Source organism: Festucalex cinctus, unplaced genomic scaffold (genome assembly GCF_051991245.1).
Source record: "Festucalex cinctus isolate MCC-2025b unplaced genomic scaffold, RoL_Fcin_1.0 HiC_scaffold_406, whole genome shotgun sequence".
NCBI classification, from domain to species: domain Eukaryota; kingdom Metazoa; phylum Chordata; class Actinopteri; order Syngnathiformes; family Syngnathidae; genus Festucalex; species Festucalex cinctus.
The window spans coordinates 1-15,384 of NW_027520651.1; the positions used below are offsets into that span (position 1 = coordinate 1).

The window sequence follows — 15,384 nt, forward strand, 5'->3', positions numbered from 1 at the left end:
CAGGAGTCCCTGTGGTCACTGGACGACACACTCGATCAACCATCAACTTTTGAACATGTTCAAAATTTCTCTGCGTCAAGAAAAAGGTTTTGAGACTATAGAGGGTTTGGAGAGTGTATGGCGAGTGTCTTTTCAACGTTTGGCAACATTAAACGAAGCCTCCCGAAAAAAACAAAACTCGCCACGTGCGTGCAACCTCGTAAGCCTGCGCCGCTCAGTGACATATAGGCTTTAGTGTTAGATCACTATCAACAAGTACAGCAGGTTTCATTAAAATTAAAATCCTGCTTGGCTAAAATGTTCAGATTTTTTTAGGGTGATTTGGCATGGAATGACTCTACTGTATCAGATTACCACAATCCACAAGAAACAGAGCGGCCTACATTCAATTGGCATGTATGAGTGAAGAACAAATATGAATTCATTCGAATTAAAAGAAATGTGCCAAACCTGGAGGTGTAATTTGAATTTGTAATTTCAAGTTTGAGCTATGCATGTAAATAAATTCTGATACTTAACTCTGACTGCCAAACGTTATCCAAAAAACTCCAACGGTGCCAGCCGATTTGGAGCATTTCACTCATCTTTCAGAGCAAACTGAATATTGTGCAGTAAGATGACATAAGTATACCATATGAAAGATTGGATTCCATTCTTTCATGAGAAAAAAAACGTATGTTTCTACCTTATTCCGTTCTTTAGTAATCACCATTTGAAATTCGGTCATTGGATTGACATAAGCGAAAATACAAAAATATTAAGAGAAAAATAAGCTTTTCGTGAAAGGATACATTTTTTTGCACAACAGTGACTTTGACACTAATATATTTTGTTTAGAGACAAGGCAGCGCAGCACAAGACGTTGAGCTGCCCATTGATAGAGTGAAAAAAAACAAAAACGTAATAAACTGAAATTAACATTTTTGGCAGCATTCATTAGGATTTTAGAATACTTCATTAAACGTTTTTGGCGTTAAAGAATTCGATTGGCTGGCAACCAGTCCAGGGTGTATGCCTCCTGCCCAGAGCCAGTTGAGATGGGCTCCAGCACTCCCCGCAACCCTTGTGAGGAATAAGCAGTCAATAAAATGAATGCGTGGATGGATGTATGGATGGATGGATAGTTAAATTATATATTAGCCTTGAATAGCTAATTTCATGCAAAACAGAGGAACATAACTATCCAAACTTAAAATAGCGTGGTACCCATGGATTAAACATATTAAGTAAACTCCACGAACACTTAAAACTTTTTAAACTGTAAAGAAAAAATAAATGGTCATACATTATTTATTTATTTTTTAATCATTAAAGAATGCTGTTAAACAGTTTGCCGCTGTATTTTTTCATTACTATAGCAACTGTTAAAAATGTAATGTGTTTTACAATGTATTTTAAATTAGCTAAATCTATAATTATGTAATTCCTAACCTCTCATTGGGATTCAATAGCTTTTCAATGAAATGACAGTAAAAAGAACATCATTTTATTGCGTGTAATTTACAAATGCAATAAACATGTACTTTCCGACAATGTAGACACTTACACGTGACATGCAGATAGAGTGTTGTTGTGTCATAACCCAGGGAGTTTTCTGCCAGAGCTGTGACACAAAATATCCCTGCAGACTTGTAGACATGTTTGATGCCCTCTTCAGCCCAGCTGAGGTTCGAATATGACACGGCTATGCCATCGCCAAAATCTAGTTGGATGTTCGTCCGTAGAGAATCACCCTGAAAGACAGCACAAGGGTAATTTGGTCAAAAATTAAATGGGATTATGCTACTGTATATTATCTTTCTTGTAGAAGGACGCACGAGTATATGCACACTCGATGGGCACATTTACTGCAATATTTCAAAACAAGGTAAACCATTAGAATATTAAATACACAGGATAAAATGACTTGTTGAAAGTGAAATGAGATCAACTGAATTTTTGTGACATTTGATACATTTTGACATGTGCACACCCAGAAGAACACAACTGTAGGTCATTTTGAAGGACACAGAATTCCTACCCAGAAGTGGCTATGCTCTCCTTCACAGATTTAACTTCACTCTCAGAATCACAGAATTTATAAGACGAAAAACACTGTTAGTGAATCAGCAATTACTAAGCAGGAACATGGCACCATTGAAAATGCAATTAAATGTACTTCATAAACAAATCAGTATTAGCTGAGGTGGATTTGGCTCAGCTTCACTGTAAGTGGACCCTTATAATAACATGTACAAACGTAGCATTTAGACCGGACAAGATAATACAATAAAGTATCTGGTGTAGTATAAAATCATATGCACTGTTTCTGCTGTGCTTTTTAGGGAGTGAAAAATATTCTGTTCTTGCAGATAAAATCTGTGTAATCATGCAGTCATGCTTGTAATTGGCTACAATTGAAGACAAGACTAAGCTTTGTCCTTTGTACAAATTATATAATTTAGGCTTATGTGATTTCATCTAAATTGGCACTATGAAAAAACGGAAAGTCAAAAGGTCAGAGAATGCAAATGAAAATAAAGGTTGAAGGATTTTAGTCATTACTCACCTTAATAAAATCTAACATGATTATGTGATATAGACTTCATGGCAGCATGATGAAACATGTAGTTAGCGCATGCTTGCATGGGTTTTCAAAACAAACAAGCAAGCAAGCAAACAAACAAACAAACAAACAAACAAACAAACAAACAAACAAACAAACAAACAAAACACCAAGTTTATTTGAAAATATAATTGCCCATAGTTGATAATGTGTGAGTAAATGTTGCTCTGTATGTGTTTGCAAACGACCAGTTCAAAGTCTGTGGTGGCCGATAGGAATGAATGCGCTGCAAACGGCAGAAGATTATAAACACAGGAATGATGCAAACATTGCAACAAGAAAAAACAATTCAAACTGTTGGCGAGCATTTGGTGAATGCTTGCGATCTTGAACAAACCCTCACGAACCTTCACGTGAAATCATCATTCACTACCATAGCAAATTCTCGGTGGGATACGGGCTTTCGACCCGATATTGGTAATTTTGCAGATGAGTATTGGCGGGTGACTTTACAAGAGTGGGGGCTGAGCTACAGTTGACTTCAATCATGGCCATTCATTGCCAGTGCGGTGTGTTAGTTACACAATAGTCTTACCATGGCAGCAACACTACGGCAATGTGCACAATGTGACATACCTACGTTATTGTTCTTTCTGTTCTGCAGCATTAACCAATAGCGAGAGGGAGCTAAACGTCAATCAGACACTGAACAGAACTTTATAGCTCTTTTGTTTATTTATTTATTTATTTATTTACTCCCTTGGATATCTCATGCATGGGGCCAGACAGGTGCAAACTGAAAAAAAGAAAATAATTGACCCGCTGCAGTGCTGCTGCTGCATGGAGAAGCGCACACACTGCGCACATTTGATTTGTTGCCATTTACAGTATATGAGCAACATATATGCTCTAGATGGCGTCATCAAGTAGGTCTATTGCAATAATTTAGCTCACACTACATCTTCATTCAGGTTCTTCTATTTTGAGGAGGGAAAGAAAAAAAAAAAAACATGCTGCATGGAGGCTGCCAATGAAATCCCACCGGCGAGCACTTCTCACTAAATGTAGGCCTACATGTGCACTTCTGTACTTATCACCTCCACAAATCATTTCAGCAGTATAGAAATTACTCAAACACAATATAATATTTCAGTGTTTGATACAATAAAAAAAATAATAAAAAATCGGGTAATGTGACGGTGCGACTGTCGTGAAAGACAAAAAAAATCGTGTAGTTTGAGCTCAGCAGTGAAGGCACTCCAGTACAGAAACATAGTGCATTCACTTGGGGGTTTTGGGAAATTCCTGTTTTTCAGACACATTTTTTGGGGAGCTTTTATTTTTTGTGTGTAATTTGTATTTAATTTTCTGTTTTGCTGATTTATTTTTCTGTTGTACTGCATTTTTTTTCTGTCATTACAAAAATATTTAAAAAAAAAACAATGGACGGGAGAATTATTCAGAACAGGGGCATTTTTGTTTTTTTAAAGCAGAAAAAAATATTACGAAAAACAGCACCAGCTTCTGTTTTTCTGAGCATTTATTTTATTTTTTTTTTACCTCTGAACTCCAAATGACTTGTTGCAGATTCGCTAATGGAGGACACTTTTCCGCATGCAATATGCTTCCGTAGAAACGTAACTGTTAGCTCACTAAAATCATGCCGAACGATTGACATGTTCGCATACTTACCTTAACTGAGCCAGTAAGTGATATAGTTGAAGGTACATTGGAGGTTTGCGGGAATGTGTCTGCCATTAGCGAGTCTGCAACAAGTCACTTAGAATTCAGAGGTTAAGAAAACAAAAAACAAAAACAAAACAGCACGAGCTTCTGTTTTTTGGAGTATATTTTTCTTTTTTTTGGGGGGGGGGGATAATTTCTACCCCGGGCAGCACAGTGGTTGACTGGTTAGCACGTCCTCCTCCCAGTTCTGAGGACTCCGGTTCGAATCCAGGCTCCGGCCTTCCTGGGTGGTGACACGACGAGGAGAGGTAGGACTCAGACGCAGGATAAAGGTAGGCCACAAAGGCAACAGATTTATTGCCGGTCAGCAGCTGTCTCCTCTCACACTGAGAGGAGAAAGGGGGATCAAAAAGTGGAGAACTAAAAACGCTCCACTGGGGAGGAAAAAACAGGCAAAAGGTACAGGGGACAACAAAAGGCGCTCCGCTAGGGAGGAAACAAGGCTCAAGGCACAAGGGGTAACTAAGGGCGCTCCGCTGTGGAGGATAAGGCACAAAAACAAGGCAAAACAACAAGGCAACAGGAACAAGGACTCGAGGACTGTGGGACGCTTCCATGCACTAACTGTGACACTTCGGCACTGAGGGTAGAATGTGGGTGGCTTTTATTGTCAGTCTGATTGGTGGCAGGTGTTCGTAATCATGGGCGGGGACCGGTGATTATGGAGCGGCAGGAAGGGTAAGTGACCTGGAGTGATAGGAGAGTTAGGATTTTCACAATAATACAGGAAACATGGATAACAAAATAAAAGCATGGCCTGTCACGCAGGTGGCGGCGTGACAGTACCCCCCCCTCAATGGCCGGCTCCTGACGGCCATCCGACCCATAGAGTCCAAAAACAAGGGCGGGCGGAAGGGGGCACGGAGGTGGGAACACGGCCCACCCCTCCGTCCCAGACAAAAGGGCAGTCCAGGAGGGCGACCATGAAGCCAGACAAGGGGCCGTTCAGGATGTTCCCGATAGAAGAGTCCGCGGGCGGACTTGACGTGACTTGGCGAGGCGTAGCAGACGTGGCGTGGCAAGCTTGGCAGACTTGACGAGGCGTGGCAGGCTTGGCAAACGTGGCAGAATTGGCGTGACAGGCTTGGCAGACTTGGCGAGACGTGGCAGGCTTGGCAGACGGGGCAGACTTGGCGTGACAGGCGTGGCAGACATGACGTGGCGTGGCAGGCCTGGCGTGGCAGGCTTGGCAGACTTGGTCGGCTTTGGCTTGGTCGGCTTTGGCTTGGTCGGCTTGATGCAGAGACTTGGCGTGACCTGATGCAGAGACTTGGCGTGACATGATGCAGAGACTTGGTGTGGCTCAGGGTCTTGGAGATGCGCCCGGCGAGACTCGGGGGCTTGAGGCGTTGACTGGCGAGGTTCAGGAGCGAGAGACTCAAGGGTGACCAGGTTGACTGCGGCTGAGGATGCACTGGTCGCTGATTGGTCCAAAACGTGATCCCTACAATCTTTTCCCCAATCCAGTATATTCCCGGAGTTCCAGTCAATTCGGGGGTTGTGTTGACGTAGCCAAGGATATCCCAGTACCAAAGTGGGAGACGAAGCTTGGATTACGTGGAAACGGAGATTCTCGACATGTTGTCCAATTTGTACTTCCAGGGGTTCGGTGATGTGGGTGATGTTGAAGAGCTCCTTGCCATTCAGGGCTCTGGCCTGGATGATCCGGGGAAGGGGTTCGGTGGTGGCTCGTACTTGCTCAACGAGGCCCCAGTCCATGAGGCTCTCGTCGGAACCGGAGTCGATGAGTGCTGGCATGTCAATGGTCATAGCATGGTGGCGTATCTGGGCTTGCGTGATTCGTTGTGTCTTAACAGGTCGGGGTGACGGGAAACTCACCGGTGAACCTCTTTTCACGGTGCAAGTTCCCACCAGATGACCAAGTTCACCACAGTAGAAGCAGCGGCCTTCTTGGCGGCGACGCTGTCGCTCCTCTGTGGTTAACTGGGCCCGACCAAGCTGCATGGGTTCCTCCTCGACGTTCCGCACTTCCCTTGGCGCAGGTCGGGGAGGCAAGATGAGCTGTGGTATTTCAATTTCCATTGGCGATGACAAGGGGGTTGGTTCTACCCTTCTATGGTGCCCGCTGGACTTGGTCAACTCCCGTCGACGATGATCAGCCCGGATCGCTAGGGAGATCAGAGCATCCAAGTCGGTGGGAAGGTCCACGGGTATCAGGAGTTCTTGGATGGCGGGTGAGAGTCCTTTCAGAAAATGGTCCTGTAATGCTGTGGAATTCCAGCCACTGTTTGTGGCCAAGGTGCGAAAATGGATTGCGTAATCGTTGACGGGTTCTTTGCCTTGTTGGAGCCGGCTCAATGCTCGTGCCTTCTCTCGGTCATTGTTGTCGGGATCAAAGACCTGGCGCAAGGCGGCTTGAAAATCCTGTACATTCTGGCAGACCGAGGAGCCCCTGGCCCATTCCGCGGTTGCCCAGGTCTTAGCTCGTCCAGTCAGGTGGGACACCATGAAGGCTACCCGGGACCGAGCTGTGGAAAATGCCTGTGGTGAGTGTTCAAAACGGATGTCACACTCCGTGAGAAAGGTCTGACATTGTCCAGGTTCACCGGAGTATCGTTCTGGGGAGGCCAGTCTCAATCCTACCCCGGTGAATGACGTGGTCGGGACAGAGAGTTCGGGGAGGGGTAGCTGTCCGGTGGGGGCTGGAGCCCGACGCCGCGATTGGCTCACCAGTCCTTGGACCTGGCTCGACAGCTCCTTCAGCTCCGAAATCACGGCTTGCTGAATCTTTTCCTGGTTGGCAAGCCGGACCTCTAGGCTCTGCAGCGCAGCCTCGACCTTTCCTGCTGGGTCCATGCTGGCCGAAGTGTACTGACACGACGAGGAGAGGTAGGACTCAGACGCAGGATAAAGGTAGGCCACAAAGGCAACAGATTTATTGCCGGTCAGCAGCTGTCTCCTCTCACACTGAGAGGAGAAAGGGGGATCAAAAAGTGGAGAACTAAAAACGCTCCACTGGGGAGGAAAAAACAGGCAAAAGGTACAGGGGACAACAAAAGGCGCTCCGCTAGGGAGGAAACAAGGCTCAAGGCACAAGGGGTAACTAAGGGCGCTCCGCTGTGGAGGATAAGGCACAAAAACAAGGCAAAACAACAAGGCAACAGGAACAAGGACTCGAGGACTGTGGGACGCTTCCATGCACTAACTGACACTTCGGCACTGAGGGTAGAATGTGGGTGGCTTTTATTGTCAGTCTGATTGGTGGCAGGTGTTCGTAATCATGGGCGGGGACCGGTGATTATGGAGCGGCAGGAAGGGTAAGTGACCTGGAGTGATAGGAGAGTTAGGATTTTCACAATAATACAGGAAACATGGATAACAAAATAAAAGCATGGCCTGTCACGCAGGTGGCGGCGTGACAGGTGGAGTTTGCATGTTCTCCCCGTGCCTGCGTGGGTCTTCTCCAGGTACTCCGGTCTCCTCCCACATTCCAAAGACATGCATGGCAGGTTAACTGGGCGCTCAATTTGTCCTTAGGTGTGGTTGTGAGTGTGGATGGTCGTTCATCTCTATGTGTCCTGAGATTGGCTGGCAACCAGTTCAAGATGTACCCCGCCTACTGCTCAGAGCCGGCTGGGATAGGTTCCAGCACCCCCCGCGACCCTTGTGAGGAATAAGCAGTCAAGAAAATGGATAGATGGATGGATGAATTCCATCCCGTTTCCATTTTTTTCCCTTGTTTTTCGGAGTAATTTTTCCTCCTGAATATTTCCCCTCCCCCCGTTTTTCTGAATATTTTTCGACGATAGAAAAAAATATTCAGTAAAGCTCCCCCCAAAATTAGTCAGAATTTTTTTTTTCCCAAGTGAATGCAATCTCTCTCTCTCTCTCTCTCTCTCTCTCTCTCTCTCTCTCTCTCATCTATTTATTTCCCAAAAGTTCAAGAGAAACAACTATACAAATGATGATCCTAAGTTTGCTAAATCAGACAATGATGTAAAACACTATTTTAAGTCTTGTCTGTTTTTCAATGAAACATCCTTTTTGCGCTGGTTAGGGGGTACTTGGCTGAACAAAATATTTGTACATCAATGAAAAAAGGTTGAGAACCACTGATCAGCACTCCTAGCTCCCCAAAAGACTGCAAAAAAAAAACAAAAAAAAAACACAGGCAACTGAAACAGAGACATGACAGTCGTAAATATATATGCTAAATAAATGTAATGTGTTAAATATTGATTTGGTCAAAAATAAATCCTGGATATCAATATTTCTATTAGGCTGCACATACTGTTAATCAAAGTGGCTGTGAATGCATGAGTGCAGAAGTGTAAATACACAAAATACCACCATATGATGCATGTATGGGTAGTGAATCTTCAACTGCATTTCCAGATTCCTCTGGGATTCACATCTGCCACTACATGCTGATCTGCACGCAGTGTTTGTGTGCACGTGTATGTGCAGTTCCAAGTGTGAAGCTGAAGAGCTTTGGTTGAGTGTTCTGGGGCTATTTCATGTCACCTTTGTCTAAATGTCAAAAAGATATGACACTGGAGGCATCGTTAAGAACTGTAATAAGATGGCATGCAAACAAGCGCGGCGCCTCTGATGTCACTTTGCTCCTCATTGTCCAATGATGTGTCCAAGCTTTGCATGGAGGGTGCAGATGACAGACATGCACAGATCCTATTGGGCGAAAGGTTTTTTTTTGGGGGGGGAAGGAAGTGAAGTGGGGGACAGACCTAAAACGGTTTGGGGAAACTCCTGAAATTCTTCACAAATTTTTTATATTTAAAAAAAATTCTGTGCATTCTTTTTGTTAATCTACTTTGTAATTTACATTTAAGATTTACATAGCACAGCAGACACTTAACATTATGTCCAGTGACACTGAAGAGTGTCATCCCTCAAACCAATACTCGAATGCTGCGTTCAAACACAATGCGAAACGTCACTTTATCTCACATTTGATCATGTTGGATGGTGTGATACTACAAATGTAGCCGTTTAATTTTCAATTAAAAATGTATGAACCACACTAGTCAATAAGGTGGTCGGTGGTTGTGGTAAAACCTTTGGTAATGCTAAATCCCATTGCTATCTTTGTTCACATTTCAATAGTTGTAAAGAAGTAAATATATTGACTAGAAGCTCCAAATTCCTCAGCCACCAGTCTCCTAGTTTGCTCGTTTTTTGGCTTTTTCTGTTATTGGAAGTTGGCTGATACATAGGTTTGATAATCCTATACTCTATTTGTGCAACACTGACTCATATTCATCAAGGTACCTTTCTTTACGGGGTACTTCTGTGCCCCGCCATGTTATGGTTTTCATGTGTCTGTTGTGTTTTGGGTGTGTCTGTGGGTACGATCATTGGGATGTGGGGGGGAGAGGTGGCTTTTTCTTTTTATTGTATTATGGATGTTCAGAACTTTGAGTTGCATTTTGAATGTATGAAAGGTGCTATATCAATAAAGTTTTGATTGATTGATTGATTGATTGATTGATTGAATGATCCATTGATTGAATGATCCATTGATTGATTGATGTACAAAGCAACTTGGAGGGCCCCTATGGCCCATGGCGACAGGTGTACCTCATACCACAAAGAAAGATTCTTCTCATTTGTGTACCGGGCTTTAAGTTGAAATGTGGTGTCATCTATAAAAGTCAATGCAAATTATGTAGCTAATATTTTAACTGAGGATTTTCCTGCTCTTGTAACTGTGAAACTGGTTCAGCATGTTCATCGACTATTTCCTTTGGGGAAAATTACAGAAACTGTGGAACATCTCCCAAATGTAACTGATGTGTAAAACACAGAACAGGCAGACAAGAGTTCTAAAGTGTTGAAAAATGTACCAGAATCACATAGGAATTAACCGAGAGGGACCAACTGCAGCATGACTGTAATCACTACAAAGAGGCGTTAGAAGACAGAACAGGATATCTTATCTTGCATTCACCTTGTCCATTAAGGTTTCTCATCATTTTTGTTTGACCTTTCATAATTCAGTTGTCCTATATCTGAGCAAGAACTCAGTATAATATTAATAATATCCAGCAGCATGATGTAGAACATTTATTTTATGTAAACAAAATCAAATGTAATGCTTGGTATAGTGATGAGGTTAATTTGGTGTAGACTGAAAATATTTAAGTTTAACATCTAAATAACACGAATACGGAACAAGATAGTTCAGTTACATAAAAAAAATATAATAACTTAAAAATATAATAACTTAAAAATATTTGCACAGTTGTTACACAACTACACCGTTGTAATGTTGACTTAGATTGTTCCAGCAGACTATTTTGTATTTATGTTGCACATGTTTATTTGTTCCTACGCGGTGGTGTTGTAGCCAACTTGAAATTGTTTGCATAGGGAATCACATCAAGTGACTTGACTTCCCCAATAGGTTTACAGTTGTTTCAGATTTAACTCGTACATCCATCCATCCAGCCATCCATCCATCCATCCATCCATTTTCTGGACTGCTTATTCCTCACAAGGGTCGCGGGGGGTGCTGGAGTCTATCTCAGCTGGCTCTGGGCAGTAGGCGGGGGACTGGTTGCCAGCCAATCACAGGACACACAGAGACGAACAACCATCCACACTCACAAGCACACCTAGGGACAATTCAGAGCGCCCAATTATCCTGCCATGCATGTCTTTGGAATGTGGGAGGAGACCGGAGTACCCGGAGAAGACCCACGCGGGCACGGGGAGAACATGCAAACTCCACCCAGGAAGGCCGGAGCCTGAACCCGAGTCCTCAGAACTGGGAGGCGGACGTGCTAACCACTCGACCACCGTGCCGCCTAAACTCGTACATTTCACCGAAAAAGGAAAATCTGTTTAAGGTAGCCACTAGCCATTAGTGGCTGGTTCATTGTTCACGACTTTTTATTGAATCACCAAGTGATTTTCTGCGTTCATGATTAAAAAAAAAAAAATGACAGTAAAATAACTGGCCAAGCCTATTTCGTTGTCACTGATGGTATGTACAAAAACCCAATACTGTGTCCCCCACCCCGCCAATATGTTTTGTTTTTAACAATATTGTGAGCTTTTATACAGCTTTTATCGTGAGTTTTTAATAATATTGCCACCCACCTCACAATATCGTGATAATTATCGTATCATGAGGTTCATATCGTAATAATATTGCATTTGGATATCATTACATCCCTACTATAAATATGACTCAAAATCACCCTTAACATTCAGAGTGGCCAGTGGCTTTTTTTGAAAAAAAAAAAAAAAAAAAAAGCTGGGCAACGCATGTCGCCAGCTGGGTACTTGCCCGGACATGTTATACATCATTTCAAAGCTGAGCTTCTGGAGATTTGAATGAAGCCCAACATTTCAAGATACAATCATATTTGCAGGCTCAGTGAGCATTTAAGACAGACAATCGTAGATGGAAAACATTCCCAACATGTGCAATCCATCCAAACTGGTCCTCAAACATCGAAAAGGGTCCAGTTAAAGTATTCCGTAAAAAAATTTTTCTTCCACACGTGCCCTTTAATCTTTTATCTGTCATGACCAATGACATTGTACGTAAAAGGTCCTCCCTCGTACGACTCATGAAGTCGTCACAGCAACACCTCATGGTGATTGGCATATTGAACAGCCAATGAAATTCTGAATAAGTCGAGGTCGTTTGCCTTTTTGTTTTTGTCTAAAGCCAGCTGTGCTATGGTCATGGCAGCACAGAACATCATAGTACGTTTATAGGCGTCATGGCAAGTCAAGTCAAGTTTATTTATACAGGAATCACTCAAAAATCTTAAAGGGCTTCACATGCCCACAGTTGACAAATAGCAACGGCATTCCCTGATCAAAGCACAAAAGGGCAAGGAAAAAAACCCAAAAACAAAACAACAACAACAAAAAACCTTGAGAAGGGGCTGTAGAAGTGGAAATCCCCCTTCCAGGATGATCAGGCTGCAATGGATGCCGAATGGGCAACAATTTACATAGTTTATCATACTAATCTATTCGTACTAGAATAGTGGTCCATTGAGGAAGTTGAAGCAAAAGGGACATATCTCTTTGATGTGCGTGCTTTGATTTAATGTGTGAATTTTTTTCAGACTTGACCTCGGCTTCCAAGGGTCACCTAAATGGCACACTTTTGCTCACCTGGACCCGTTTTGGAAAATCCTGTATAAAATGCTCATTTTATGTAATATTATTGTCAACTTGAAATGGAATTAGGGAAGACTTCAAGCTTTGATCCTGTAGTGTTTTCAAGGCCATTTTACATTCTACATTTGTTTGCAAGGCAGATTTTGTGAAAAATAATTAGATGAACATAAAATTTGTCTTTTTTCTTTTTTTTTTAATTCAAACTTCCATCACTCAGTGCTAGTAGCACTTAAACAATTCCACCTGTTTGGGAGAAACATTCAAAGTGTTATCTTCAAAAAGAGGCCAACACTATTCTGATAGTCCAAATGGTTCAAGAACAGCTTCAAATTTACTTTGGATGCACCGTTTTTAGGCGTTTTCAGTAAAAATGGCAGGAAAAATAAGGGGTTGCTAAATCAACAACAAAATGGCCTCAATAAGAAGTCGTAGCATAAAAAGCCTAGAGCCTGGATGCAACTGAAAAAATTGTGGGGTAACTCGGAAGCCTTTTCTTATTTATACAAGGCTTTTTTTCTTTTAAATCATGATCTGTTTTTGTTTAGACTTCTATTTGCTTTTATCATGTTGTCTTGTTTTCTTGTGGTTCATGTATTCCGTTGCTTGTTATTTTTTTCATTTTATTGTTTCCACCTGTGCTTATCAATCTCGTTCCTCGTGTCTTCAAATCTGCTGCCTCAGCTATTTGTTTCTTATCCAGGTGCTCCTCATCTCATCAGTTTGCTTGTACAGTAATTGTATTTACTTTGCTGCTTTCTTTCTGTCTTTGTCGGTTCATTGTGTCTGATGCTTCTGTTCCTCTCGCTGTGAGTTTCCGTTTGTAGTTTAAGCCCAGTTTTGGCTGTCACGTTGAATGCCATTTTTGCACTTCCTCCAAAAGGACCTTGTTTGCTTTTTTGTTCTTTTGTCATTGTTTTCTTTCATATCAACCTCTCCCAATGCGATATAACACAACATTGGCACGGAAAGTTTTGATTTTCATGGATGACTTAAGTCACATATGGCAATTAATGAATTCAAGAATGTAGTGACGCTCTTCAACGGCTAAACATGTGTTGTGTTGGGATCATGTGTTCTCACCTCATCGAGATGAACCAGGAAGGTAACGTTAGTGCCAAGGTTGGCAGTCAGTTTACCATCTTTGGTGGTCAGCAAAAGTCCGCTTGGAGGTTTCTTGGGACATTGTTGCCTTCTTGCTGTATACATTTCTTTTACTCCCTTGGTGCAGTTATTCAACACCACTTTGCGGTACCTTCAAAAACAGACACCTTGAAAATTCAATTGTGTTTTTGATTTTGACATGCATGCAGGCAGTCTGTAAAAACATCAGCATTGGACTCGGCAATAATGTGTTACCGTATTTTCCGCACTATAAGGCGCACCTAAGAGCCTTCATTTTTTCAAAAGCTGACCCTGCGCCTTGTAATCCAGTGCGCCTTATATATGGATCAATATGGAGCCGCAACAGGTCTCGCTGTCAAGACGCTATCGGTGACCCTGCACGATCGGTGACGCGCATGCGCAGAAGATCCCGCCATCTTGGATTGCTAGCTAATACGAATACTTTACCTCAGAGAAAATAATAAAACAGCTGTTTATTCATTTTGGGAGTGAATGGAGTTGTCAGAAAGCTGGTTTGTAATCTATTAATAAAGTTTGACTGACCTATCTGACTGTTTTGTTGACATTCCCTTTAGCGCAGCACCATCTAATGGATGCATAACGTAACCCAAGCCTCTACTGTAGCGCCTTATATATGAAAAAAGTTTAAAAATATGTGATTCATTGAAGATGCGCCTTATAGTGCGGAAAATACGGTACATTTTACTTAAATCTCAGAGGTTACAGTTTTTTGGAAAACAAACAAAGAAAGAAAGAAAAATAGCACGTTTGTATTGTTGAAGTTGGCATGTGCATTTCAATTCCTTTGGTTGTTTATTTTTATTATTTATTTATTTATTTATTTATCCAGTAACAAAATATAACATTAATTGCTCTCATGGTGTATGCTGTTTGGTGGGGTATTTAATGATTCTTTACAAGGTTCTGTATAAAGCTAGCAAAATGCAGAAAGGATAGTCAGACTGTTCTCACCCTGTGCTGTTGAGATAGTTCTGACCAAGACTGCAACTTTTGGAGGTTAAGGATGGATTAAACCAAAAGGAGGGCCTGCAGTTCCCATTGCCACGGCGCTCATATCCATAGTCACTGCCAGACAACAAAGTGCATACACACGGGACATGATCAGTATCAACTCACACTAAATTGTAATCTGGTTTCAGTTTTGCAGCAATTGATGAACACTCTTGAATAGATTATTTGTTACTTCTTTTGTGTTACTTCATTATTAAGTGTTGATTTGAGCTGCTGTTGACAAATATGAACCCCAATATGTGAAACATTATGTAGAGACACACATCTGGAGAGGAGTATGTCTCATTAAAAGTATAATCTCTTACATGCCTGCCGAAATGATTTACATGCCACGAAGCAATCGGACAATTTACCTAACCAGATGACCATGACCATGTAATTGATTTAGCAATTACAACAAACAAGAACAAATGTACAAAGATAACAAGCCTGTCAGGTCTATACTTTTACCTTTGGAGCTACTCCACTGCAGAGAACCAATTACACAGTCCTACTATAATTGCTTCATCAGCAATACTTACTGCATCAGCAGCTTTATTGAAGCAAGACTGACACGTGTCATTCAATTACATCTGCACCTACACTTTGCAGCTGCTGTGCATACTGTAGAGCCTTACTGGGAAAAGTTCAATTAAAATCATTATTTACTATTCAAACAAATTTGTGAATACAGCTTTAAGTCAGATCTAGCTCAGGCTGAAAAAGAAACCCATAAAATGGGACCAATTGTCAATTTCAAAAGAAATATTTGAAAAGACTGTCTCAATCAAACTATTCCTGTTGAAAAAAAAAACTAACTTAATAAAAGCATTTTC

The 15,384-nt window shown here is 41.9% G+C and overlaps 1 long non-coding RNA gene across 1 annotated transcript; it reads right to left on the minus strand.

The window, feature by feature from the left end:
* Positions 1–1,550: 1,550 nt before the first annotated feature.
* LOC144011763 (uncharacterized) lies at positions 1,551–14,624 on the minus strand. The gene is made up of 3 exons (XR_013281992.1): positions 14,510–14,624; positions 13,496–13,667; positions 1,551–1,733 (listed from the first exon to the last, which is right to left on the minus strand). It is a non-coding gene; the product is annotated as an uncharacterized LOC144011763 (long non-coding RNA).
* Positions 14,625–15,384: the final 760 nt, after the last annotated feature.